The following is a 26,075-nucleotide window of genomic DNA, read 5'->3' as shown; positions in this document are numbered from 1 at the left end:
TATCCAAAAATTACTCCAAAACACAGCAGTGGAGCAATGGCCAATCAGACAGAAAATGCAAGTCTTGGTACTGTTTCCATAAAGGTGGGCTGGCAGAGGTGCATGCTGGGCAGACCTCTGTGGCGGTATGGGTACCACTGCCTGCTTCCAAAGGAAAGTGAATGGCATGTACACCAAAAGCAAAATACAGTGAAGAAGACAGAAAACAGGAGCTGAGTTCACACACCATCCAGCTTTCCTGTGCAAAGGAAAGACCTAACGCCACAGGGGCATGAACTGTAGTTGTGAAATTTGTGAAGAAACTTAATTTTTCTCTTCATGGAGAAGGGTTAAACCACTGGTCCATTCTCAATGAGGAAACAACCAAATTTATCCAATATAATTTGCCATTTCTATGGGAACTATGCTGAGTAAATGTGAATTATTAGCTGTGTGTAACAAGGCAACAGCACTTACTGTAAAAATGGCCCATGCTTGATGAACCGCACACAGACCTAAGAGCCTAGGAATAAACTCCAAATGACAATAAAAAAATGAACACTCCTGCTTCCTATGCTTAGTGTGCATTTTATAAACGATCAGGTCCTTGGGGAACCTGTGGACAGCACACTACACACAGCACCCTATGCCTGTAAGCCTCAGTGGCTCACATCAGGAGGACTCTCTGACTTACCACCTCACATAATTATGTATTTATGGCACTTGGTACTATGATGCTAAAACTAAAATTTTCAGTACGTCTTAAAGTTAAACCTGGTGCTACACAACTATGTGTATTTTCCCTGATAAAAGGCTTCATACTTAGAAAATACAAAAATTCTTAAAACACAGTAAGGAAAATAAGGTCAACCAATATAATGATGGGCAAAAACTGAAAGAGCACTTTCAACTTTTTTCTAGACTATGAAATGAAATCTAAGTATCTAGGAAAAAAAAAAAAAGAAACTTTGTCCACTCACATGAGTATTTAGAAACCTGCACATGGTACTAACACATGCTTTTCCTACAAGGGTTGACATTGTAATGGGTATTTTAATTGAAACGATAGGAATGAGATTGAAACTATTAACCACTAAGGATGTGGGAGAAAAAGAGTTTTCACTCAGAGTTGAAGAAAAAAAAAACAAAAACAAAAAACAAAACTCTGCTACCAACTATTCTGTTAAATTTGGAGGCATGGTCATCCTCTGACTCAACAATCCCTACAGAAGGGCATGTTCACCTAGCCAAAGCAACACACATACAGAAATGGCCACCAAACAACAACATTAGGCCCCACCCAGAACACAAGAGGAGGAAGGAACACACTCTGGACCTGAGTGAAAAACATCAGCGATGCTATTAACATTTTTCACAGCATGTAATCCCAACTTAACAACATTTGGAGCCACTTCACGAATCTTGATAGCAGAGATTTCCAGTGTACGGTGCACAGCATAATAAAGCCACACGACTAGCCCAGACACTGACTATAACAACTGCCTTCTTTTAGGTCAGACAGCAGACTCTGGAAAAATGGGAAGCAAAAACATCACCCTTCTCACTAAATATTTGATTTGGAAGATAGAGTCATGCTATAAAAAATAGCATTTATGTCCATATATTTTGGATGAATATAATTTTTAATTATATAATTTTTATCTTCAAATATTAACAGAACATTAATATTCATATAAACATGTGTTCTTGTGGAGTCCCAATAACTCTAATATTTTCATTATTATGGTAAAATACATATAGAATAATACTTATCATTTTAGCATTAAGTTCGGGGTTATACACTCATCAATGGCATATTCACCACTCTTCATTCCCAGAAGTCTTTTCATTTTGCAAAACTGAAAAACCTCTATATCTATTAAGCAACAAGTCCCCACTGACTGCGGCCCACTGTTTGTGTTGCTGGGGATCACACCCGTGGCACTGACCACATCGGCTCTACACTGACCACACCCGGCGCTCTCCTTTGCCACCATGATATTGATTAGTGAGGTACATTAGAAATGGATTCACATAATTTATCTTTTTGTCATTACTTCACTGTTATAGCTGTTGTTAACAAATGCTGCTCCTCTACCCTGTTTCCAGTCTTTTGGGACATAACAAGAATTCATTTTTCTTTACCAATTCTTAATTTTTGAGGAGCTACCACACTGTTTTTTGAAGCATTTTCCATCATTCTAACAATACACAGGGCTTAGAATTCTATTTCCTTGCTTGCTAATGCTTAAGCACTTTTCAAAACAGTGTAGCAATTTTAATGCGTGGGGGCTATTTTTCTCTTTGTGGCTTTCATTTGTATTTCCTAACGGTTGGTGATGGTGAACATCTCTTCCTATGCCTACTGGCCATTTCTATGTTACTAGCGAGGGCGTATTCAAATCTTCTGACCACATTTAACTGAGTTCTTTTATTTTTGTTGTTTAGGAACTCTTACACATTTAGGGGTGAGTTCCTTATTAGATGTATTATTTGAAAATACTTCCTCCTGTTTGTTTTGTAGGTAGCCTTTTCATTCTGTCTATCTTGATCCATATAAGTTTTCTTGAAGTAAATTTTGTCTATTTTGGTTGTTGCTTCTATTGCTTGTGAGTGATATTCAAGAAAAACCTCTCCCAGTGATGCAGGACTGCAAACTTTCTGCCCTGTGTTTTCTTCTACAAGTCTCATGGCCTTAGTTCTTAGGCTTTTGCCTACCAGGTCAGGTAATGGTCCACCTTCATTCTCTTGTGTGTTCAGTTCTCCAGAAGTATTTGTTGAAAAGATGGCTCTTCTCCCCAAAACCACTGAACAGTATTGACCTCTTTATGAAAAGCACTAACATTGTCTTAGGTAAGGTGTTTGTTTCTGGTTTAAATGACTTTGCATTTTAAGAAAGTACCATATTTTTGGTTACTGAGATCTTTGCAGCAAGTTTAGAAGCTGGGAAATATGTGTTTGCTTTTATTTTTATCAGGGTGCTTTAAAAAGTTTATTACAGGTCTTCTGAAATTCCATGTGACAATTAAGATGGCCTACTTTCTATTTTTGCAAAAAGAACATAATTGGGATTTTGATGGTTACATTAAATCTGTAGGTTTGTGTTCTGTTTACATCCTAGACATCAATAGTTTTCAAAAGCACGAACACCATCATACTCAGGTTGTGAGGTGCTGGGTCAAATCCAGAGCTCCAGTTTGGTAGGTGAACATTCTACCAGCTGAGCCACACCCAGGCCTAGTTAAGTTCCTTTCTAAGCATGTAGCTCTTTTTGATGCTGCTGTTAAGAGACTTATCCTTTTAAGTTCTCTTTCTGATTGTTCAATGTTAGTATTCAGAAATACAAATGATTTGCTGTTGTTATTGTTGACGATTTTACTGAATTTATTGATTTTTAAGTTTTTTGGTGTGTGTGTGTGTGTGTGTGTGTGTGTGTGTGTGTGTGTGTGTGTGTGTGATCTTTAGGGTTTGGTGCATGCATGATCCCATCAATTCAAACAGAGACAATTTTACAACATCCTTTTGATTTTGGTGGTTTTTCTTTTTCTTGTGTAATTGCAATGGCCAGGATTTCAAGTTCTATGTGGAAGACAAGTTCCAAGAATGGATGCCCTTGCCATTCTGTTACTACAAAAGAAAAGCATTCTTTACCAATGTACTATGATATTATCTCTGAGCTTTTCTAATTGTGGCTCTTGTTATTTCTGGGAAGTTTCTTTTGAACCCTAATCTGTTGAGTGTTATTATGATAGAGCATGGTTCTGTCAAGTGCCATTTATGCATTATTTCAGATGGCCATTAATTCTTACAGTGTATCAATACAGCATATGACATCGACTGATATCTTATTTTGCATTTGAGCAACTCTTACTTGGTCACAGTGCATAGTCCTTTTAAATACTGCATAATGCTCTTTGGTAATAATAAGCAATACTGCTCTATAGTGTGGCTTTCATGGTTAGTAAGGTAATGCTGACCTCATAGAATGAGTTAGGAGGTGTGTTCCAAGTTTTCAGAAAGTTTTAAGGAAAAAAATGGTGTTACTTCCTGGGATGCTTGGTAGAATGGCTCTTAAACTATTTTTGTTGTTGTTTGTTTGTTAGAAAGTGTTCTTTTTCTTCCTCTCCTCCCCCCAACTCCTACTCATGGTCTCACTATGTTTCCTAGACTGCCTCTGAGTCAATAGTCTTTGCCTTCGCTTCAGAGTGCTGGGACCACAGACAAAGGCATGAGCCATGCCATCCAGCTTCTTAGGAGTTGTTGGATTGAAGATTCAACTTTAAAAACAGTCTCTTACAGATCTGTTCACATGTCCTACTCACACATGGTTTAGTTTGGTAGCTATTATTCCTGGGAACTTGTCTATTCCATCTAAGTTATCCAGTATTTTGATGTCTGACTGTTCACAGCACTCTTACAATTCTTTAAATGTCTGTTAAGTGGGTAGAAAACCCCACTTTTACTTCTCATTTTAGTAATTTGAGCCTTCTCTGACTACCCCCATAGTTGAAGTGTGCCAATTTTGGTGATGTATTGAAATAATGAACTTTAAGTTGGGTTAAGTTTCTCAAAGTTGTTGTTGATTTTTATTTTTTAATTTTTTGCTCTCATCTAGCTTATCTTTGCTCTAACATTTATCCTCAGTGGCTTTGGGATTGTTCTCCCTTTTCCGTTTGCTTACGGTATAAAGCTAGACTATGGTTTAAATATCTTGTGTTTTAAATATTTTGTATGTGTGTGTTGTGTATGTTCACATGTATGTGGGTGCAATCCCAACATTGATCCTCTGGAGAAATAATACTAACTTGATGCAGTAAAAATTCATTTGGGTAGCATTCAGTATCATTGTTACAAGTCACACTCATACGCTTTTTTTTTAACAGGAAATACTATAAAAGTTGAAGACCTAGTAGCTGCACTAAATTCCTGCTTCTCTAAGAATCTTTATCTACAATGACAGATCCATGACAAAAAGTCAAAAACAGAAAGAATAAAATATTTGAAGGTTTCTATGGAGGCAACACCAAACTTTAATAACAGGTTTTCAAGTAACCAAGTGTCAAGTTTGTTCTTGGTTACGCAGATAAGAGGACAGACCTTTCCCACTATGATCAGGCTTTCTAACTTCATAAATCATTATTTACCCAATAACTTTGTGCTTAAAAGAGAGGTTTAAAACTGCTTTATGGCAGTCTTCTGTCTACATAAGCAACTCTTGAATTAAAATGTTGGAATTCTGTCTCTTGAACTGTCTTACGCACAAATTAGGTTATTATCTTTATTATTAATAAAAGGATAAAAATATCTTACAAAAATCAACCAAAGCACTCTTTTCCAGTTGTATAATTATCACAAGCAATTCTCTCTCTCCCTTTTTATTTTTTGCCATTGAATACACTTACCTAGGAAAGTCAAACACCATGTTCAAGCTACCAATGAAGAGTCAACAAGTAAAAGCTTGTAAGGAAAAACAGAAGCATGGCAAGTTTCACTTACTTATGCAGTGTTTTTAAAGAAAAAGGTTTTCTTTGCCTTTGTCAAAATATAAAAGTAGCTCATAGTAACAAAACTTTTTATTAAGCTTACTGTGAAATACTATGTAATTCAGTCTTAATTAAATATGCCCCGACCCAAAAAAAAAAAAAAAAAAATCCAAACCCTCACCAAATTGCATTTGCCACCAAATGACTAACATGTACACAACAGTTGGAAACTGTCAAAATATTTTACAGCTCAATTGTAATTACCAACCAAGTCTAAGCATGCCCTTGGGTGGGCGCTTACCACATTCGAGGGCTGCAGAGCATCAAGCGGCAGTCACTTTACTGCAATTTCTAATTTATACATTTGCAACTCCCAAATAACTCCAAAAGTTTTACAGTGATCAGTAAAAACACCCAGTAAAATATCAGTATGATATAAAAAATTATCATTTCATCTATTCGCTAACAGAGATGGCCTTAGAAGACTATTTGGCTCATCTTTTATTACCCTTGAAGAGAACTGATGATTATGCTGAGCGGTGAATACGCTCTAAGTGCATCTATCGATTACTTGGTTATTTGTCTTTGAAAAATGTATCAAGCGATCTTGAGACATAAATGTTTTATGTTGTCCTTATCACAATAGATGTAGCCAAAAATAAAGGGGAAGGTGTGACTGGGGTAAAGTGTCAATATGGAAGTACAGCTGGTGAGTCTCCAAAGGAGTGAATGCAGACATCGTTTGCCATTTGAAGTAGGACAGCATCCAGCCACTCTTCCCTCCTCACCGGAAAGCGTACAGATTGAGACTTTGCAATTAGCCACACTTGGTATCTCTTACCCATAGAAAAGAAGAGGTTTAATTACAGGGCACCAGTGGAGTGCACTTCCGCTAGGCTGATGTACATCCACGGTCTCTTTATCAGGGGAGGACAGACAGACAAGGAGAACACACTACAGAATGCACAAACTCTTTCTCAACTTGCCTGTGAATTAACGAAGAAAAGATTCAAATAACTAAATAAATATTTATAAGATTCTTGGAAACACTATACTCATAAAACTAATACACTGTTTAAAGGGAACCAAAAGTGCTGATGATTGGCACACAGTCAAAATAGCTACAGGTCACTTCTCATACCAGGAACTTTTTGTCTCGAATAATTTTCTACATCCAATATTCAGATACAAACTGTGAAGAATTAAGTGTATATTTCAGCAATAGTGTCTAGGCTGGAAATATTCTACTATTTTGCATGCTAATATCATAAAAAGTAGTAAAAAACACTTTTTCAGAGATATGTACTTCCCTGTATGCACAGTGTACATAAATGTATTACTGCATATTGAATTATATCACAAATGGAAATTTTAAGAGAGAATCTAAAGATAAACTTAACAATTTAAATATTAATTTAATATTAATGCCATAAAACATTTTTTGTTATAAGAGATGGGAATGAAGTATAACAGAAAAGCCATAGCCAGTTTTTAAAATCTGGTTTCAGAATCTAAAGGTCCACTTCTAAAGTGTGTGTTTTGTGTGATTTGAATAGTTACCTCTAGCTGACAGAGCCGCATCCCAAAAAACACAGAAGTTAAAATTCAGAAAGCACGTGATTGGCTGACTCAGCAAATCAGGGTACCACTGTTTTGTGTTACCTACAAAGGTTTGCTGCCCTCTTGCCACTAGATATCTTTCATGGATGTCAGACAGAGTCATAAACTACTAATAATCATAACTTGCATTTTAAATCAGGGCAGAAAATTCTGTTTTCAAGCTCTCAAAGTTTAAAGACTATAAAGACTTATAATTTGCCTTACCGTCAAAGATACAACACAGTTCTGGTGAATGTAAACATTTTATAGAGTTATGAAAGGCAATGTGAACGGCAAACGTTTTTAGGCTCTTGTTTCCAGTTTTTAAAAGTCATTATGGTTTCCAAGTATTTTAAAACAGCCCACTTGTGCCCTGTCTAGCACAAGAGGAGAACCCTGACAGTTGTCTGAGAAGGTTAGACTTGAAGCCTTGGCTGTACTGCTTCCATCGAAGATGGATGCTTTGTCATCCAGGTAAGGTTAAATGGAAAAAGAAGGTAAAGCCACAAGTGTGAGACGCCTCTCCCTTATTAGGTATGGTTCATCTTCTAGCTAACACGGGAGCCTCGAGCAGGGTGAGCAACAGTGCTCTTGCTAAACTGCATATTAAGTATTAATAAACCTTCCTTTAAAATTAAGTTTAGACTAAAACATGCAGAGGGAAAACTGAACGGCACATTCTTTCTACTCCCAACTCTGTCTGGACCGACACTTAAGCGGTACATGTACACTTTGAAGGTCACTGTTTTAAATACAGTGGACTACATCTGCCTGTCTAATAAAAATATGACAACCCTCTGACTTACACTTTGAGAAAAGAAAGAGTACCAGGAACAAATGACTGGAGATGGATTCTCATGCTGCGCCTGCTGGCACCTGAGGCTGAGATAGGCAGGAGGATCAACTTCAAGGACGGCCTGAGATACAAGTGAGTTCAAGTCCAGACTGAGACTAAGGAAGCCAGCCTTGAGGGAAATGAGAGGCCTGGTCTATCTTGTGATAGAAGGCTTACTTTGCATTCACGAGGCCCAAGGTTCCACCTGCAGCAGCATAAGATAAATGACTGACCAGCTGACAGGCTGAATGAATTTATGACCATTGTAATGTTTGGGAATGAAACTGATTTTACAAAATGAGAGTGTGCTTCTTCTATTTGTCAAATTGTATTAAATATGTATACCAAGTATGCAGACATGCAGGGGCTGGCACTGCTACATGTTTACACACCGTGTTGCCCTGTAATTAACTTAATATGAAGCAGATTTAGAAAGTCTTGCCTTAATTCCCGCATTTTCAACCTACAAAACTATCCTTTGGCTTATGCAGATCTCTATCAGCTCAGACTCCTCCTCCTCTCAGGAAAAGTGTCAAAGGTGTCCACGTAAATGAGAAACAGTTGGTAGAACTGAAGAACTCATACGCACTATGGACACGGGGTGATGAAGGTGATGAAGCAGGTTCCTGCACAGGGCTACAAGTAGACCCTGATGTCAACAAGTACCTCACAGTGCCACTTAAAGTGTGCGCTGGTCTCTAAGGACCCCTGCATAAGCACCCAAGCAACAGCCCAGCTTCACGTTTAAGATGGATGTATGGTCAGCCCGCACTACAAAGACTGTTTTAAGACAGCGCTGGGTCTGAACCAACGTCAGAGACCTGGACTACACTAGGAGGAGAGAGGGAGGGATTTGTTCTAGACTGTGTGTGTGTGTGTGTGTGTGTGTGTGTGTGTAGCTTTTATGGTGTTTAAAACCTATTGAGGAATCTAAGGAGGTTTTGATTGTGTAGGCATATCTACTAATATTTACTGTAATTAAAAAAAAGACTCATGTTCAAATAATAATACACCTTACATATTATATAAGTAACACATTTTATGAAAACAATTTTCAAAAAATAAACTCCTCAACTTCTGGCTTAAAGAAAATGTATTTTCCTGTCTGTTTTCTGTTTTCAACCTGGTGTGACACATTCTGTTGCAAGTAAATGAACGCAATCTAGCCTACAAAAATACAATTAGAGGGAGATCTTCTTAATTACACATTTTTTTACATATGTTCATTCATTTTTTTATTTTGTGTGTGGATATGGGTAGAGGCCAGAGCACAATGTGTAGGAATGGGTTCTCTCCCTCAGCCTGTGGAACCTGTGGCTTGAACTCAGGTATCTTGGCAAGAAGTGGCTTACCTTCTGAGTCACCTCAGTGTCCCTGGAAAAAGGATTCTAAGGTCCTGTTAAGACAGTGGTAGATAATCTTCTCTGATATTAAAACCCAAAACAACATATAATATTATAATGTATATATTAGAGAGAGAGAAACTATAAATCAGTGGTTTCTTACAGGTTTGCTGTAGTGTAGAATCTGAACTCACCTAAGTGTCTAAATTTTGTTCTATTAAAACTTAGTGGCTCACGTTGCCCTTATACAGCTCCTCTCCTGACTTCTTAATAATTTTAATAGTATATAAAATTGCTCATTTAATAAATAATTATTCCTCAAATTACATAGATCTTACATATGTTAACATAATAATGAGATAATGTTTAAAAAACATAACCTTAATACTAGCACTAACTTTAGGAAAGTATTCAAAAAGACTGGAAAATCTCAAGTTCAAAGTGGCAGATCAGAGGTTTTCTCATTTTTGTTCAAAAGCAAAAATTTTATCATTGGTAACCAATTAGTCTGTTTTTAAGAAAATAAATATCAAATAACTAACTGTGAATAGCCAGCCTGTCAGTCATTTTTCAAGTAAAACTAGCATTCTCTGAAAAAGGCATCCAACTCAGCATGCAAGTCTGCTTCCCAGGGCCTTTTCTAATTATGACAAAGCTACTTCAGAGTAGAGCAGAACACAGACAGGAGAGGTATGTATACTTGAAAGATCAAGACTGTAAAAAGTCAGTAGTTTTGGCTGTCTTATAAACATTCTCTTAGGAGCCTGGCTTGAAAAACAACAGTGTACAGCCATTTGTAAGATGGTAGGAATGAAGCAAGCTGCAAAGCTTGCCTGTTGAAGGCTTGGTGTCCGGCTAGAGGCACAGTGAGAGGGAGTTGGGCACAGTGAGAGGAAGGAACTGGGACCTACTGGAAGCAGGAGCACGCCTCCGAATAATGGACCTTAGAAAGGTATGTTCAGGAACCCTCTTCTGTCTTTGCTTTCTGGACAATGCAGTGAGCAACCTTCCCTCTGCCTTGATATGATTCCTTCTTTACCTCAGGCCCAAAGCAATGGATCCAGATGACCTTAGGACTTAAATCCTAAGCTGTGAGCCAAAATCCATTTTCCCCTTTTTTTCCTCAAGTATTTTCTTACAGCTACAAAAAAACTGGCCAATGCATCCACTGAGAACATAAGGGCTAGGACTTTTAACTATTCCATGTAGTTGCTCCATAGCAAAAGGCAAGTCTTGTCTTAGCCTCATTATGGAAATGGTCAACTTCAAAAACTCATCAGAGTGCTTGTGGACCCCCACTAATCACACCTTGAAGTCAACTGGTGAAGGGGATCGGCAGCAGGGCAGACTTTCTTTTTCTACCACAGATTTATTTCTCTTAATCCTAGACTAGGCACTAGGCTCTTGCTGTTAAAAATATGCCCTATAGAAGTGGACTTAAGTTAATGGAAAGTAAGGGGGAGGCACCGTCATAGCATAAGTTACTCTTCCACATCCAGCTACCTCAAGATTCTGGTTTTTTGTTATCTCCTAAATGCAAATACTTTCAGAGCTGCAGATTTTTACTCTCACTCTTAAAAAGATTTCAGTTTTAGTACTGATGTCAAATCTTGAAAACCCAAAAGGACTGGATGGTCTGCAAACACAGCAAACAGATACTGTTGACCCAACAACAGCCCTTAATAATACCGAAAGTGATTTGCATTCCTGGCTCCTTCCCCACTGTACTGCTTATCAGTCAGCCCAGCAAAGGGCGGCCTTGAAGCACCCAGCCTGCATGGGGAAGTTTCCCAATACTCTCTACAATCCTCTTTCCCTAGGAAGAGTGTAGGCAGGTGAGTACAGGAAAAACACAAATGCTCCTTTTATTTTTTTAAATTATTCAGCCAATCAAACAGTTGCTGTGGTCAGACAAGCAGGGTGCATGGTACAGGACCGTCTTAGGACTTTCTCAAGACTAAGTGGCTCTAAAGATTTTTCTATTGTCGAACAGGAGACGTGATTTTCATGGCCTGCCAACTCCTGGAGAAAGTGCGTTCTATTTGCAGCAACTACATCATCAGGGTTATTCTTAAAGAATCCAGGAGCCATAGAGAACACAACTATTTTTTTTAAATCCTAATACCTTTCTCTAGAAAGTGCATTAGTATATTTAATGTATAATAATATTTTAAGACAAATTTTCTTTTTTAAAAGACAGACTTTTTCTTATACAATATAATGGAAAACTTTTTTTTTTTTTAAAGCAAAACTTCTCATCTTAGGATGGGGTTATATCCAGATAAACTTTTTAAGTTGAAAATATCATTTATTGAAAATACATTTGTGCTTACAGGTGGAGTCCTGTGGTACCATATTCAGAAGAACAAGGCCCGGGGTGTGACTGCCTGGACACCCAGAAGTAGGGAGGGACCAGCAGCGGAGGCAGGGGGTGAAGAAAATTTAGAGGAAGAGATGGGGCTGATTAGATAAAGAGCATTATATACTGGTATAAAATATTATAACAAACCCCAATATTTTGTGTAATTAGTAACAATCAATCTCCTTACATATTGTAAAAGGGGGAGAATTTACAGCTCAGTTGGGGGAGTGCCTGCCTAGCACGCATGAAGTTCTCATTGGGGTCCTTAGCACCATACACACAGGGCAGTAAGGGTGCACACTGTATCCTCTGCACTTGGAGATGGAGGCCAAGAGAGAGAGCTCAGAGGGTCAAGTGGCTGGTACCAGGCACAGAGGCCTGTCCCATGTGAAAGCCAGCGCGGCATGGTCAGTTACCTCACAGGGCTGCTGCTTTCATGGCTGCAGGAGCGCAGATGACTCAGGTGCTCTCAGTTGCTCACTGCGAGCCCACCTTAAAACTGGATGCATTTTTCTCACTGAATGCATGTTACTTTTGTACAACATATAGCCAAAAAGTACAACTTGAACCCTTGTAAGATGAAAGCCCTCTGTACTCTGATGAAGAAAATGTTACCTCCAAGAGCACTCTGAGGACTACCTGACCTACCAGTGCAAGAGCCATGGACTTCTTTCTTTTTGAATCCTTATTAATTAGACCTTCATACACCACTTTAAGGATCTGAAAACTGCTGAGAAGGGAGGGGAAAATGAAAAAAATAAAAACACTAAAACAAAGCAAACCCACTTCTATAGTCAAGAAATGTCTTTGGTCAGAATCCAGAAGAAATTGTTAGAACATCAGGAAAGCACACTTGGAGCAGCAGCACAGGGTATTTTCAGGGCATTCTCCACGCTGCCCTATGGAATAAAATATCCCTATTTTGCAAACGAGCATTCTGAAAACAGAGAGCTGAAACAACACACTCTTAGTTATTAAGAGGAGTGGCTTGCAGTCTTGGCACTGTGATTCCAGGTAGAGGATGAAGGTGACCCTGTGATCTCAGGGTATCAAGTACTGGAGATGTGACCCAGCAGCCTTAAAAACGATGCTCTGGGCAGCTGACAAAGAGCTCAAAAGCCACTATACTAAACCAGAGATCCTAACTCTGCTTGTGCTTCTAAGGTTTAAAAAGTTGTGTGATACTAACTTAATACCATACTCTTTCTTGTTATATTTGGTAGGGGACAGGTAAGGGGCACTGGAGACTGAATCCAGGGCCCCACGCATGCTAAGAAAGGTGCTACCACTCAGTAAAGCCCAGAGCTGCAAAGCAGTCAAGTAAAGAAAGATCTGGATTGAGATTGGTTTATTCACTTAATTTACATTGTCAAAACTCAGTCTTATGAAAGAACTATAGTCCTAGATAGAATCTGATAGAGGCCTCGGTAGCCATTTTACCTCATGCCTTTAAACCTGGGATGCCTTTTTAAGGATAAAGAAGCTAAACGCAGCCAAAGAACAAAGCTATTTAAAGACTCTTCTCTTCAAACAAACACAAAACAAACAAACCTGGGCTAGAGATGGGTCAACAGCTAGGGGCACTGGCTGCTCTTCCAAAGGACGATTCCCAGCACCCACATGGCAGCTCACAGCTGTCGGTCTGTAACTCCAGCTCCAAGGAGTTCAGCGATCTCATCTAACTACTAGCAGACTTACGCCTGGCGTAGCTATACATTTGGCAAAATAGTCACACAGAAAATTTGGTAAAATGTACAGTAAACCTGGACAAAACTCCTCAGCTCTTCTAATTTTAACAAAGCTGCCATAATTAGCAATGTAATGTGGTGGGGTTTTTCTGATTTTTAAAATAAATTATTTTGCTTTATATGCGTGGGTGATTTTCTTGTCTGTATGGCTGTACACCACTTGTGTACCTGGGGCTACAGAGGCCAGAAGAAGACATCAGATCCCCTGGAACTGCAATTACAGGTGGCTGTGAGGTAGCTATGTAGGTGCTGGGACTTGAACCTGGGTCCTCTGGATGAGCAGCTGGTGCTCTTACCACTGAACCATCTATCCAGGACTACCTACACCCAACAGGCTTCTTCTTTTAAACTACTAGTTCTTGTCCCAGGCAAGCTTCAGTTCACCATACAGCCAAAAGAAGAAGAAAAAAAGAAAAGAAAAAGAAAAAGAAAAGAGGTTCCTGCCTCCACCCACCTCCTGAGTACTGAGATTACATGATACCAGATCTGTTTTATGCAATGCTCAGGATAGAACCATGCTAGCTAAGCAGTTTAATCTTGTCATCAAGGACACTAGACTGGCAGGCTAGCAATTTCGCGGATCCGCTGGTCTCTACAGTACCAATGATGGGAAGAGACATGTAGGCCACCAAGACTTTTTGTTTTCTTCCTAAATGGACGCTGTAGGGATCAAAACAGGTCCTTAACAACTGAGTCATTTCTCTCGCCCTATGCTTACATTTTTTGATCCCAAGCATATTTAAAAAGGAAGACATTAACAAAAAAAATTTCATAGGATCATCTTAGTAGTTCAGAAAAAGCATGAAAAATCCAACAGCCACTTTCCTTGAAAGTTATTAGCAAATTATAACAGAATGAGAGTTTCTCAGCCTGTTAAGTTACATTATTAAACACTTAGCACTATACTTAATATCAAAATTCCATGTTTCCCACTAAAACAGGGGGCTGACAGGAAGTATACCATTACCACTTACATGGAACATTATACAGGACGTTCTGACCAGTGCTATAAGGAAAAGAAATGAAATAAAACTCACTCATAGTGAAAGATGTAAAATGTTATTTATTTGTAGCCTTGATGATTTATCTGTGAAAATCTTATAAAATGTAGAAAAACGTTACTATAACTATTAAGTAAGTGTTGTAAGGTTGTGGGACAAAAATGTCAACATGTGGACTGGAGTCAAGCCTGAAGTTGGAGGCCATGCCGAGCAAGCACAAGTCCTCGGGCTCGGTCCAGAGCAATGAGAGGGAATCAGTGTACACCTATATAATGCCAATAACTGAAAACTTAATTTTTAATTACATTTTACTTAGGAGAATGGAATATATGTACTTACCCTCATTTTTCCTTCTCACTCACTACAAACTCAAAACTCTAGAATCTATAGAAAATATAAGGAGAGTATGGAAGTGGAGATAAGAGAAACTACTAGACACTTACGGACTCAAAATACAATAAGACAAGTTCTTTGGATTTTTTTTTAACTTTCTATGCTGGCAAATAAATAATGCTAGAGTATAGAGATTTTAACATCCCAACTAACAGCGTGTTCTCCAGCTACAGAACTATGGAAAAGGCAGCCGAGGAAAGTCTGAGAGCTTGTGCAGGCCGGGCAACCCCTCCATCACTGTGCTATGCCTCTACCATAGTACTTAAGTTTTTATTTTAATATTTTATCCTATAATGTTGATATGTGTTAGTTCTAGAAGTAATTTCTCAACAGACAAACCAATATATGATAAAGTTGCTAAAAAAAACAAGTAGTGAATTACTTGTGTCAAGGAGGGGGGAAAACACAGAATGGTCACAGAATGGTAGCCGGCACATGTAATCCCAGCACCTGGAAAATTGATGGAGGAGTTTGAGACCAGACTGAGTTACATGGTGAACCCTTATAACTAAAGACAACAAATACAATTCACCTGCAAGATTCTTACCCTAAATTGTGCCGGCTCAAGGGAATGGACCATTTTCCAAGGGCTGAAAGACTAGTTAGCTTGGTACCGTACCCCCAACAAGAGCACCCTGCAGGGATGAGGGGAACCAGGAAGCCTCAGGAGAAGGAAAACTAAGTGTACTGACAGGAGACCTAGTTAAAAAACAAAATCAAAACGGTGCTAGGTAAGTGAGGATGACCTTGAACTCCTGACCTCCCGCTTCCCCCTCCTGACACTGGATTAGACACTTATCATGATCCTGATCTATCAGTATCAGTCTAGCAAACTGAACAGATGTAACCATTTCGTTCTTTAATTTCCTCATGATTTTCCACCAACGACATCTCTGAAGATCTTTCAGTTATTAATAATTGAAGCATAAAATTATTCCTTTGTTTTAAATGCTTCTTCATGCATTTGCTTCTTTTTTGCAGCTCAAAGCTTACTCATTACCACAGAGTACAATAGCTCACTGGGGGGGTCACATGACCAGGACCCCGGGCACACTGGTGCCAAGCCAGCCAGCAATTCCACGAGGCATAAAACAGACACCATAGATTAGGTTTGGTTTTAAATTAAATCATCTAAAAACTCCATCTATGACAAATTAATATTCTTTTGAAAAGAACTAATTTCATTTTTACATGCAATTGAGCAAAACTTAATGAGAAAGGTGATTTTCTTCCTTAAAAGCTCTTTAAAACATTTTACACATAATAGCCAAAAATTAACCATGATCTCACTATACATATCGTTATTTTGGAGATATCAATTATTATTTTTTATTCAGAATCAAATAAAAAGTTTTTGGAACAAACACGACTTCAAAATTTTCAGTCTCAAGTACAACAAATAAGATGAGTTTTTTTTTAAAAAAATAGCCTTTATAAGTATCATCTTTTGGAGATTCTTCCTTAATAGTATGCAGTTTACACCATATTTTTGAGAGTGCATGTGCATATTTTAAAACCATGCCTTTGCGATATAAATGGAAAAGTTCAATAGACAGTTTACTTAAAGAACAATGCCTTAAAACCTGAAAATAATTTTAATAGAATTACAAATGACCTGCAGGCTACACTGGCTTTACCTCTCCCCCTTCACATTTTTCATAATTTACAAACTAGCTTTTTCTTTTTCTTTTCTCCTTCTACCCTAACTTGGATACTCCCTGAAGCAACAATGTATCAACAGTCCCGAGGCTGCAATTGGGCTAGATGCGCTAATGTTTTCAATTGTGGCAACTCTGTGATTTTCTCCTACTTAACATTATTCAGGCAGAAATCATCCTGACTTCAATAAATGCGGAAACCAATAGAAAAGCATACTTAAAAAACAAAAAAAAACCAAGAATTTAAAATGTTGCTATAAACCATGTGACTAACATGTCCCCACTCTGAAAGCATACCATCAGCCCCTTGACATCATGCAGTAAGCATACTATTACTATAGCTGGTAAACCTCGTGGCAACTACAGTGACCCAGATTCTTGGTAACTTATTATTGCTTCCGTCTTGCTAAATTAAGTGCTGGTTTTTAATGCTATGGATCATATTCAAACTATGATCAACTCAGAGGATCTACTGCTGAAATTCCTCCAAAGGATGGCACCTCTAGTTCTTTTAAATCCATGAATCTGCCAAAAGAAACTAAATTATTGTATTCAATTGAAAACAAAAAAGTCCCCAAGTCCAATAAAGAGCAAAGCAGACAGTTTTGGGTTTTGAACAGATCTGATAATGAAGTGCTTATGCCACTGGCCTTTTCCTCTACACTAAATATACCTTAAATCTATAATTTATTGCCACCCATATATTTCTGACACAAAACAGCAGACATTAACAGGAAGATTAAAGTTAGAACTAAAGGAAATGTAACTATGAAGATTTATGAGGTGAAGATGATTATTTTTAAATGCCCATAACTCACTACAACTTAAATAAGGAAGCGTTTACTTACACAGACTTGTGTCCAGATTGAAAATGGCGCCTGCTAACTTAAGCTGGGTACACTTGTTTGGCTGCACACAACCAAGGCAAGTCTTTTATTTCTACGGTTTAATGTTGGGAAAGACAAGGGCGGGATTTCAGGGAAACCACTTTCTTATGTAAAAGCTGACTTCTGTCTAACATTACCTTGCAGCAGTCTCATTATGTACAATGACGTATTTCTCAAAGACACTTTAAAGCGTAGCTTGTGTTGGGAGTAAAACACGAGGACAAATATAAATAAATAAATAAATGGATACTCTTTTATCGATATATTTTATTGTAACTTCTCAAATCTAGATATACAAGATTCTAGGTACTATTTAGAGAATTTCAAAAGACAAAAATGTAAAGTGAGTTGCCACAGGCACATCCATTTTGTTCACTGGACTACATTTTCTGAAAACATAATTGTTGAGTAAATATTTAATTTTGCTCTTGTCTCAGTAGTAGCTTAACAGACTGAGTTATCTAGCCCTTAAGTTTTGATCTATTACTCAATGAATTCTAGAGTCCCTAAAAACATGGAAGTTTATTACTTTAAAGCTTCACAAATCTATTTTTGTAAATAGAAGGGTCTGTTGTTGCTGTTTGTTTGGTTGTTTGGGCAAGTGTAGTGGTTAGTGCTGACTGCCAATTTAACTTTATCTGGTGTCACCCAGGAAATAGGCTTTTAGGCTCATCTGTGAGGAATTACCTTGATTAGGTTAGCTTCTGACCACGCCTAAGATACCACCTATTTGAAAAACCACTGGGAATAACTATCAAAACTATATAATTTTAAAGTGTGACTCATCTTGGGGAAGGGAAACATCCAGTATATATGAAACGTGTGAGCCTGTTCATTGCTGCATGGTCCCTAGCAACAGAAGCTTGGCATCACCACCACCAGCTCCTAAGCAGCTACTTACCAATGATGCCCATGGAATAAGGACGCTGTCCATATACTTAATGACAAGTTTTCTAGGGTGACATTAGTAAAACAAAGGGTAAAACCATGTCTACAGGCAGCTACAACCTTTGGGGCCAAAGGAATGATAAGGACAGGAACTTGGCCAAGAAGTTAATACCGGTTGTTACAGTGTTCTGATCTTTGTCAACTGGAAGCAACAACCAAACAGCCGGCATGGACTGGACCTAGGCTCTACACACATGGACGCATGGGCAGTGTGACCTTCACGTGGGTCCCCTAGTAAGTTGAGCGGGTGCTGTCTATGGCGTGGACTCTGTTGCCTGCTTTCCATCACTTTGCCCTAACAGGGCTGCCTTGCCTGGCCTCAGTGGATGAGGAGCAGCTCAGTCCTCGTGTGACTCGATGAGTTGGTGGGTGGGTGGGTGGGGGGGACAATCCTTTTCTGAGGAGAAGGGGAGGGAGGATAAGGGAAAGAGAGTGGGAAGGAGGGACCGGGAGGAGAGGAGGGAGGAGGTTACAGTAGGAATGTAAAGTGAATATATAAATGAAAGACAAAAGAAAAACCAAGTTGTTATTGTGAAGCCCGGGCAGAGAGTAAAGTGGAACAGAAGTAGCAAGGAGGAGTCCTCTGGTGTGTACCTTTCCAGAAATTAGAAATTTTGAACCATGATAAACTAATTCTACTGTCTCCTGAGTGTTGGGGTCCCAAGCACACCCCCACATTCCCAGCTCATGAAGTGCTAGAGATCAAACTCAGGGCTTCATACATGAGACAGGCACTCTGCCAACTGAGCAGAACTCCAGGCCCACGGCACTGCTCCATGGTTTCTTGCCATCTCTGGCCTAGAATATTATGGAAGGCTCCTCTCCGCAGCCCTGTCTTCAGATTCTTCACTGTCTTTATGCTCTATCTTTAAAGTTCTCAGTCTACTGAAATATTATCATTTTTTTTTAAATCTATCAAAAAGAAACCAAAGATGGGCAAGGCTGAACCTGAAAGTGAAGTGAGCGAGGCACTGTTCTGGAGGCATGGCCCTCATAAACTCACTGGGGCCTCAGGTGACAGCATGAAATACCACGACGAACAGCTGACACTGATGACAGACGAGGACAGGAGGAGGGAGAAGGAGGGCTACTGAGCTGTAAGTGTTCAGGCAATCTGTTCTTCAAAGTGCTCACCGCATGGGGGTGGTGCTCAGGGCCCACTCTGCTTCTCCAGTTGTGATGGCAGAATTCGCGTTCAGTAAAGCCCAACCTTCTGTGCAGCTTTATACATTTACAAAGGTGTGCAGTCGTACAAGCTCTACTAAAGTCAAGCTGAATAAGCAATTCTTCTCAATAATTCATGCTGTGAATTCACTGAACAACACATGCTTTCCAATTTAAATGAAAGAGAAAAAGCATGTATTAAGCACTAAGTTAGATGAAATGAGTCTTGTGTGTTTGTTGCTTTCTTGGGAACTTTTACTATAAATTAATACAAGATGGCATTTAAAACACCTGTGATCCCAGCATCAAGAGGCCAAGGAGGGAAGATTGCAAGTTTTAAAACATTCTGAGCTATATAGTGAGACCCTGTCTCTGAAAAAGAATAAAATAAAATAAAGAAAAAAAATAACAAAACTTAAAAGCAAATGGCCCTTGACAAAAAGAAAAGTCCAGCTGCATATATGAAAGGAAATCAAGAACAACTAAAGATGCACACACAGCAATGAGTCTGCGTTGCAGGAGCATCTGCTGGAAGCACTAGAAAAATAGCCCAAGTATTTTTATTAAAATTATTCTATCACTCCACTAATCTCTGAGAATTTGGAAATTATATGCAATATATATATATACATATATATATATGCAATCATCTGAGTTTAAAAGGCAGATTAAATATGAAAATGGTCTGTGGAATTTTATACTTAAATATATCTATATTTATTTATATTTACTGTATAGTAATGCTTTACTTACAAAAGTAAATTTACAACTTTACTCATTAAAGGTATAAAGTTGTAAATTTACTTATAAAAGTCAAATAGTTTTTAATTTATATTCTCAAGAAAGTATTAATTTATAAATACATGTTCAGTTTGGTCTTATTTCCAGTAAGAACATTATTAGAGAGCTTTATCTAGCAAATATTTTTTAATAGAACGGAAAGATTCCTGGTTAAGATGTAATGAAATGATCTGGCTACAGCAGGTTTGCTAAGGAAATGCCCACACATCACTAATGAAAATAGCATTAATAGAGCCAACATGCAGTGTAGGTACTATTAATCCTCAGATTACAACTCATAATCCAGGTATTAGAGTTCACGTGTTCCACAGCAGCTTGGCTTCTCTACATATGGTGGATAAGGATGCCTGTTACTAGTGAAACTGTCCTACCCTCTTGTTTAAAGCTTCAATCAGAGATAGATAATAGTGGAATATGGAGTAACTTTATGATAGCCAGTTGCTCCATTAGCTCAAATTGTGCTGTGATTCTTTTTCCAAGTTTTAGCATGTCAGGCTGTGTGCTTCAAGCCTTGCAAGTTAGGACTTACTTTAAAAAAAAAAAAAAAGAGTAAGGGAGGAGGTCCCCCTCGGTCATAGACCTAGGGGAGGGGAATAGGGTGAAAGTGGGAGGGAGGGAGGAACTGGAGGATACAAGTGATGGGATAACAATTGAGTTGTAATCTGAATAAATTAATTGCATTTAAAAAATTGGACTAAACAAGAATTGAACTTAAATGTTAAACGTAAGTCCTTTGCAGAAATGATTATAAGAGTTCCCACTGATTTTACATATTTTCCTCATCAATATATCAAATACTAAAACTTAAAATTCTCATTGAATTTACAGTTCATAATCTTGTTATAATTTAACCTTGACATACAGGTTACTTAGAATGTAAATATTTCAAATAGATAGGTTTGTCTTAATCATTGTTGTTAGTAATTTCAATATTAATTTGCTATAAGTGGATTTCAGGATTAATTTTGAATACTTGCTTAACAGCCTGGAGATACTATAAACATTGTAAGATAAAAATGCAGTATTTTAGGAGGTCAAAATAACTAACTGAAACTTTCAGTCTTACTGTTTGTTTTATCAAAATATGAAGCTTTGTTATCACTGGAAGTTAAGGAGCTGGAGAGCTGGCCCTGACCTCAAAAGGATACATGATGCTCTAGGAGACCTTAGTTTGGTCCCAGCACCCATGCAGAGCGGCTCACAGCCTGCATCTCCGACTACAGCCGGCCCTGACCTCTCTGGCTCCCTCAGGCATTCACACTCACAGGCACACACCACCCATAGACACACAAGTAAAAATAAAATAATTTTACAAGTTACCTTCCTGATGAACTGAACTGTTTATCATGGTAAAATGACTATCTTTATATCTAATAATGCTTTAACTTTAAAACCTATTATATTTTATTACATTAAGATGGCTCTCCAGACTAGTTTTCTTGGTGCCTTCACAAAAAAAATCTTTTTATAGTCTTTAACTTTTCATACACCTGTTTTAGATATATATAAGTTAAAATTTTAAAAAATGCTTATCAGTAATTTTAGTGCAGTGTTTAGTCCATTAATACATAATAAATTAATTAATGAGTTTTAAAATGTTATATTATCTAGTTTGCCCAACTATCTCATTTATTTTATGTTATTTACCTCCTTTGAAAGGCTCTTTATTATACTTTTAAAAACATCTAGGACTCTCTCTTCTATATCATAGTTATGTATTATGCCCCTATCATCTTAATGCTGCCCTAGAATTCACAACACATTTAACTAACCAACATCCAGCTAACAATTGCTGTCTTTATCTTACTCAAGGGTCATGTTGCTAATGTTCACTTACATTCACCCGTTTTGCCATTACCTAATCTTCCTTCCTTGAACTGCTAATCTACTAATTCTGAGTATTTTCCTTCTGTTTAAATTATGTTTTCTAATTTCCTTTAGTGGGTGTCTATCCATGGTGACAAACTACCTGGAAAGAGCCCATCTGCCCTCCCCTCATTATGTACATATTTTCACACGGGCATGTGGAACGTGGTATCTGAACCGTCTCTGTGGCTCCACTGACGCCACTGGGAGTCAGAAATGCCCCTTCACGTCTCTGTCTTTCCTACCTTTGGATCAAAAAGGTCTTACTGATCAATCTGCATTAGAATTTATTCTATTCTGACTAACGTTTTCTTTATTTATTAATATGGTGAGTGAGCTAATATCAACTATCAAAGCGTACCATCTCTCATCAGTTCAGAAAAATCGTCTGTTCAATGTCATTTTTGCTCTATTCTTTGTCATCTTAGAGTGCTTGGAATTAGAGGCAGTAAGATGGCCAATGTCACGGTGCCAACGCAGGCCTCAATCTCTGGGACGCGTGTAAAGATGGTGAGAGCAGACTGCAAAGCTCTTCCCTGATCTCTACACACACAGACAGACGCACACACACATATACATACACACACATAGACACATACACCAACACACAGACACATACATACATACACACACACATACACCGACACACAGACAAACACACACACAGACACACATACATAAATACAGACAAAAAGAATGAATGTTCTCACTCTACCTTGATTTTTATTTTTTTTTCCTTCTAAAATTTCAGTATCAGTTTTTTAAATCTCAAATTCTAAGGTAAAGTTTTCAAGTTTGGCTTCTACCTCATGATGCGCTGTAACACAAAGGCAGGTGTTTGTCATTATAGCCAGGGCTGGAGTGGCTCACACACACTCTGCAGGTGTTCTATCTACCACAGGCTACAGCCGCTTCGCCTCTTCTAGGACACTATCGGCTACAACTTGAAGATTGTTTCTTTATCTCTATGAACTCCTTTCTGTTCTTAAATTGCCCTATTTTTCACAAATTTTAAAACCAAACCTACATAAAAGTTATTGAATAATAAAGATCTTTTATTCTTTATCTAGATTCAACCAAAATTGTTATTTTAACTCAGATCATTATTTCTTGTAATGACTGCCTCGTTTATTAATGTTTTGGTCAACCAAACCATCCTAAAAATAATTACATTTTGTTTCAGGTTTTCTTTTGTTTCTGTGACTTTTGTTTACTATGTTCCCACTATGTAGCAAAAAAGAAATAATCAGGTGAGTGCTACTTCCAAGTGCTGGCAGGAACGCTTTACAGAGCAGTATTGTTGGTAACTAAGCAAGCTTCATGGGCTGGAGAGAGATGGCTCAGAGGTTAAGAGCACTGTCTGCTCTTCCAGAGGTTCTGAGTTCAATTCCCAGCACCCACATGGTGGCTCACGACATCTATAATGTGATCTAGTGCCCTCTTCTGGTGTACACGTGTATATGCAGGCAGAGCACTGTATACAGAATAAATAAATATAAGAATCTTGTACTTTGTGGCAATGACTGGCCTCATTTTTAAACTTTATTTTCCTTGTGAAATCAAAGTAATCATTCATTTTTAGGTCCTGGCAGGAGAGTAAGAATGAATTTTTCTTTAAGAACGAAGTTTGTACTACCAACATTTATCAACACTCTTCAGTTTGTCCACCTGTCACGTTTGTACTTTTTACGACCTTCAAAGTTTTCTACACCTTCAATTTTGTGTCCTAGCTTCCTCTTTTGACTCAGCAGCTGTTGGGCTTACTGTGCTCTTTGTGATAGGTCTTTCGTTTGGTGCGTTTGTTATATTATAGAGCGCTTTGTATGTGCTGGAGTTGAAAAGAGCTACGCCATCTTTTGTGTAACTCCATGCAAATGTTCCAGACACAGCCCTCTTCCTCATGTAATATAAAATAAGCTAAGCAATGATTGTCCTGTAACACAGATTTAGTGATATTTGCTATTTCTTGTTACGAGTTTAATCTTTATAAGGCATTTAGTAAATAGGTCAAATTTGTCACTTATCAGTGAAACCGTAAGTAATATATTTACTTTATTCATACTTTTCATGTACTGGACATTTTTGTATATAAAGGGAAAATAGTAATTTAATCTTCTCTAGCCAGAAAACTATAACTATCTTAATTTGGTTCCTTTAGTAGCTTGAAAAGAGCATCTTTACACATTTGTTTCAAAAGACAGTATTTCTTTCTCATGGAGTTTCTTTTAAAAATGAACATTCTTATCTTTCATTCAACTTAGTAAAAAAACTCAAGAGGAAAACTCTCAGAGATGCTCTTGGTGCTGGATGCAGGCTCGTGGAGCTTGCAAGGATGTGTGAGTGCTGAGGAACAATTGTCACATGTTTTATCTGGAGCTTGACATGGTGGCACCTGCCTATAACCTAGCACTATGGAGTCTGAACCAGGAAGATCATGAGTTCAAAGCCAGGCTCAGCTAGACTGGTGATACCCTATACCAAACATTAAATGTAATCAAACAAAAACCAGGTATGTCCTACATATGCTCCAGAACTGGAAGGCAGGCAGGGTAAACAGGGAGCTTGGAGTGTAAGGTTACAAGAGGCAGTTACACACGGGGATGCAGAGGACAAGCCCACACTTGCGGTGCTGTGACAGGAAGTGTTCTTAAGTTCTGTGCTTAGGCTTCTCCTGTCTTGCTGTACTCTGAGCCACACAGTGTGCATGTCCAATAGATGCTAAAATTCACATTCAGATGTGCCAATGAGGTTTGGGGGATGATGTCTCTTGATTTTCTCATTAACACACTTCTGGCCTGAAAATTAATAAAACTTTCAATTTCAATACCTTTGGTTTACTTTCTTATTTTTTGAGAGGCTCTTGTGTAGCTCAGACTGGCCTCAAACTCAGTATTAGCTAAAAATTATCTTGATTTCCTGATCCTCCACCTTTACCTCCTTTGTGACAAAATGACAGACATGCACCTCCACATGGGCTTCTTAGGATTATTTTTGTTCTGTGTGTATGCGTGAGTGTGTGTGTGTGTGTGTGTGTGTGTGTGTGTGTGTGTGTTGTAATGTTCTGTTCTATGTTCTAGTCTTTGTGTGGGAGGAGGTACATTATTTGCCCTGTATACATGTCCAAGGCAAAAGAACAGGCGCGCGTGCATGCACACACGCGCGCACACACACACACACACACACGCCATGAGAGTGGTACTGAGGAAAAGGTAGACACCGTTAATGCTGTATGCTCTCAATACATTCAGTTAAGGAAAATGCCAGGTTCTAATCTCGTCTCTACCAGTACCTTGACTTTTATCTCTGAGATCATGTCTGGATTGTTTTTAGCATAACAATCTATGATAACTATTTATATGGTAACAACAATGGGCAAAAGTTTGCCCAAACTAACTTTTAACTCTACATATGAAAAATACCACGGTAGTTCTAACCAAACTGTGTACATTAAAATTTCTTTAAGAGAGACAGTAAGTCCACAAGTCCAACATAGGTAAAAATAACAATATTGAGCCTTCAACAAACTATTCCTTTGTATATGAAGGCCAGAGAACACCTTGGGTGTAGTCTTCAAGCACCAACCACTTCTTCATTCCTTTTGAGAGAGGGGGACTCACTATGTACGTGTGGATAGTGGTGAATTCAGATACACTTGCCTCTGTGTCCAAAGTACTGAGATTAAAGGTGTATTCTACCATGCTAGGCTAATCTTGGTTTCTTGGGTTTTGCTGTTGTTTGTTTGTTAAAGACAGAGCTTCACCCACTGGGCGAGGCTGGCTGGCCAGCAGTGTCTGCACCTCCCCAGTGCTGAGATTACAAACATGCTACCATACCCAGCTGTGTACACACGCAGGTTCTCACACTAGCACAGCAGCATTTTACTAAATATCTTTCTAGCCAAGACATTTTACTTTTAAATCACCAAAATGACTTTTAAAAATCGCATAGCCATGGCTTTCATTCACTGGAATTAAGGTGCATGAAAGAGCGAGCATCAATACCTGTTTT

The 26,075-nt window shown here is 38.3% G+C and overlaps 1 protein-coding gene across 14 annotated transcripts in view; it reads right to left on the bottom strand.

The window, feature by feature from the left end:
• Ehbp1 (EH domain binding protein 1) overlaps positions 1–26,075 on the bottom strand; it is a 257,309-nt gene that overhangs the window by 98,989 nt on the left and 132,245 nt on the right. The window lies entirely within an intron of this gene.

The sequence above is a fragment of the Acomys russatus genome, chromosome 22 (assembly GCF_903995435.1).
Source record: "Acomys russatus chromosome 22, mAcoRus1.1, whole genome shotgun sequence".
In the NCBI taxonomy this organism is placed as follows: domain Eukaryota; kingdom Metazoa; phylum Chordata; class Mammalia; order Rodentia; family Muridae; genus Acomys; species Acomys russatus.
The sequence above is the reverse complement of the archived record's forward strand: the minus strand, read 5'-3'. Positions and strand labels throughout refer to the sequence as shown.